At 42.8% G+C, this 4,095-nt stretch overlaps 1 pseudogene; it reads left to right on the plus strand.

Moving 5' to 3' along the window:
- On the plus strand, positions 533-1,204 carry Gm8566 (predicted pseudogene 8566; annotated as a pseudogene).

Consider the following 4,095-nt stretch of genomic DNA (forward strand, 5'->3'; position numbering starts at 1 on the left):
TGGATCTATAACAATCTATAAATAAAACTGTCATATTAAAGTGGTTGAGCTCTTTAAAGATGCTTAATCCATGTCAGTGCATGGTGTACTCAGGTGATTCCGTAGACTGACACTTCCTTCAGCAGCAGCATTAGGAAGGAATGAGTGCTACTTTTCTGTGAAAATTTTGTCTCTGTCTTGTCTACACTCCCTTTTCCTCTTGCTCTATTGTTTGAAATCCTTACCTTGTTCAACTTTGTTTGCCTCCATTGTTCATCCTGCTGGAGACGAGCCTCACTCAATCTTTTAAATCGTCTGCGAAAGCCTTCAAACACTTAAGTTAAAAGGTTTTTGTTAGCCGGGCGGTGGTGGCGCACGCCTTTAATCTGGCCTGGTCTACAAAGTGAGTTCCAGGACAGTCAGGGCTATACAGAGAAACCCTGTCTCGAAAAAACAAAAAACAAAAAACAAAAAAAACAAAAAACAAAAACAAAAAAAAGGGTTTTGTTGTTTTTGGTTTTTTTTTTTTTTTTTTTTTTTTTTTTTTTTTTGGCGCCTTCCTTTCCTGCGGCGCCTTCCATCCGTCGCCTTCTCGTCTTGCTCTCTCAGGTCCCTCCGGAGGAGGCCGCCGCGCGTCTCCCGGGGAAGCATGGCGAGGAAAGCGGTGTGCATGCTGAAGGGCGATGGTCCGGTGCAGGGAACCATCCACTTCGAGCAGAAGGCAAGCGGTGAACCAGTTGTGTTGTCAGGACAAATTACAGGATTAACTGAAGGCCAGCATGGGTTCCACGTCCATCAGTATGGGGATAATACACAAGGCTGTACCAGTGCAGGACCTCATTTTAATCCTCACTCTAAGAAACATGGCGGCCCGGCGGATGAAGAGAGGCATGTTGGAGACCTGGGCAATGTGACTGCTGGAAAGAACGGTGTGGCCAATGTGTCCATTGATGATCGTGTGATCTCACTCTCAGGAGAGCACTCCATCATTGGCCGTACAATGGTGGTCCACGAGAAACAAGATGACTTGGGCAAAGGTGGAAATGAAGAAAGTACAAAGACTGGAAATGCTGGGAGCCGCTTGGCCTGTGGAGTGATTGGGATTGCCCAGTAAACATGCCCTGTGTGGTCTGAGTCTCAGACTCATCTGCTACCCTGCTAAACTGTAGAAAAAACCCAAACCATTAAACTGTAATCTTAAGAGTTGTAAAAAAAAAAAAAAAAAAAAAAGGTTTTTGTTTTGTTTTTACCTGATGTATTCTCAGGATTTAGAATTGAACCTGGAGTTCTAAATTTTAAACAAAATAAAGTAACATGTATTTCAGAGCCGGACTCTTTAAAGAGGGTCCAAGCTGATATATCAGCATCCATATGAGTGGCTCGTAGCTATTTATAACAGATCCTAATGCATAACAGATCATCTCTATGTCCCTAGCCTAGCAGAATTTCTAGTTCTGTTCTAGGGGATTCCACACCTTCTTCTGGACTGGGCAGGTACGTCCACACAGGTGGCATTCACTAGATAGACACACATACACATGAATAAAAACATTTTTAAAAACATGATTCAGTATATCTTTACCAGCCATTACCATCTTTGGAAATGCTCTTCTTGAAGCATTAGTGGCCATGTCTTTCTGGATGTCTAGGCTCATCCCAAGTAACACGCCCTCAGACAACCCAAAATAAATGGATGCCTGCTTCTCTCAGTTCATTCTTATTATACTGGATGACATTTTCATCTCCTCAACATGCAGCCTTGTCTGAAATTCTCTTGTTTTCCTATTTGTTTACTTACAATCCTAGGCTTTTCCCTGTGGACTAGAAATCTCATTAGGCTAAGGATATAAAGACGATCTGTTATGCATTTCTATGGCCTTAGTGTCTGGGACACAGGAAGTGCTCAGTACTTTAACTGATTGTTTAAATGAAGGATAAATGAAAAGCAATTGGAGGGGCTGGTGAGATGGCTCAGCGGGAAAGACCAATGACTGCTCTTCCAAAGGTCCTGAGTTCAAATCCCAGCAACCACATGGTGGCTCACAACCATCTATAATGAGATTTGATGCTCTCTCCTGTAATGTCTGAAGACAGCTACAGTGTATTTACATATAATAATAAATAAATCTTTAAAAATAGAAAAGGAACTGAGATCAGATATTTGTTCCTCATTTTATGCAGTATGTGTGCTTTGGAAAAGCTGAATTCTAGAGGACTTTTTAAAAAAATAATCAAGACAAAACAAACAAAGAACCTGGAGTGTCAGACACTATAATACAGTGAACAATAAAGTAAAACATGTCTGGTATGGCACGGTGACATATACTTGTGATCCCAACACTTGGGAGGCTGAGAAAGCCAAACTTGCCTAAGTTCCAGGCCTGCCTGGGCAAAATAGAAAGGAGAGAGAGGAGAGAGGAGAGAGGAGAGAGGAGAGAGGAGAGAGGAGAGAGGAGAGAGGAGAGAGGAGAGAGGAGAGAGGAGAGAGGAGAGAGGAGAGAGGAGAGGAGAGAGGAGAGAGGAGAGAGGAGAGAGGAGAGAGGAGAGGAGAGGGGAGAGGGGAGAGGGGAGAGGGGAGAGGGGAGAGGGGAGAGGGGAGAGGAGAGAGGAGAGAGGAGAGAGGAGAGAGGAGAGAGGAGAGAGAGAGAGAGAGGAGAGAGAGAGAGAGAGAGAGAGAGAGAGAGTAAGAAAAATGAAGAAAGAAAATTAAAAGGATGGGAGAGAAGACTCAGAGGTTAAGAACACCGGTTGCACCTCCAGAGTATCTGGGTTCAATTCCAAGCATCTGCATGGCAGTTCACACCATCTGTAACTTCAATTCCAGGAGATCTGATGCCCTCTTTTGGTCTCCAGGAAACAGGCACACAGGTGACACACATAAAGAGTACCTCACATTATGTTTCTAATCTTGGACAACTAACCACTAAGGAAAGACTCTTTTTGATTAACAGGTCTGTACTTCTTAATCTACCAATTAGCAGAGTTAGAAAGAGAAGGTAAAACCATCGATGATTTAGGAAATAAAGTAGAGTAGATACGGTGGCCCTGACATTGTTCACTATGTGACAGTAAGCAAGTCTTAACATCTCTGGGCAAGGTCTGTTTACTGAGGGGTTGGATGGATTAAACCACAAAAATGTCCTCTTAATACTGGTGACTATTCCTCACCTCTCTACCAAATTTCATTAGATAGGCACAGTACGTGATACAGTCAGTCAACATGGAAACTACCTTCCTTCAGAGAACCAAAGACCTTGACTATGCTAGGTGTCTGAAGGCACTGCTTTGGTAGAAGGAGCCTCTGGCAAGACGGAGAAGCAGGCAGATCATATTTTTGTAGCTCTTCAAGTCCCTTTTTGTCCCTGCCTCTGTCTCCTTGCTCTGGACATAGTTTCCTTCCCAAGGTGCTCACAGTCTCCACTTAGACCTGGATTTTCTTGTGCATCACTGACTTCTTGCTTTCTCCTGCAAGCATACCATTCCTGTTCCATTCTTTAAAGCTCTTCTATTTTTCACAATTATGCAAATAAAGTAGTTGTTTTTTTTTTATAAAGAATGTACTTTTTGTGGTGGTTTGAATATGCTCGGCCCATGGGAAGTGGCGCTATTAGGAGTGTGGACTTGTTAGAGGAAGTGTGTCACTATGGGGGTGGGCTTTGAAGTCTTAAGCTTAAGCTCCATCCAGTGTGTAATTCTAGTCTCCTCCTGGCTGCCTTTGGATCAAGATGTAGAATTATCAGTCCCTTTAGTACCATATCTGCCTGCACACTTCCATGCTTTCGGTCATGATAATGGACTAACCTTCTGAAACTGTATGCCAGCTCCAATTAAATGTTTTTCTTTATTGTCTTGTTCATGGAGTCTCTTCACAGCAATAATACCCAACTTAAGACAGAAGTTGGTACCAGGGACTGGGGTATTGCTATAATAGGCCTGACTATCATTTTGTTTAGAGGATTTGGGGACTTTGGGTTACTAAAGCAGTGCAATGCTTTAAGTCTAAGCTTCAGTTAGCCAGCATCAATTGTCCCAGTAGCCCTTTCTAATGCCTAAGATTTCTAGTCAGCTAAGATTCTTGTTTATGTGTTTGCAGTTGAACAAAAGAGAATTATACCA

The sequence above is a fragment of the Mus musculus genome, chromosome 6 (genome assembly GCF_000001635.26).
Source record: "Mus musculus strain C57BL/6J chromosome 6, GRCm38.p6 C57BL/6J".
In the NCBI taxonomy this organism is placed as follows: domain Eukaryota; kingdom Metazoa; phylum Chordata; class Mammalia; order Rodentia; family Muridae; genus Mus; species Mus musculus.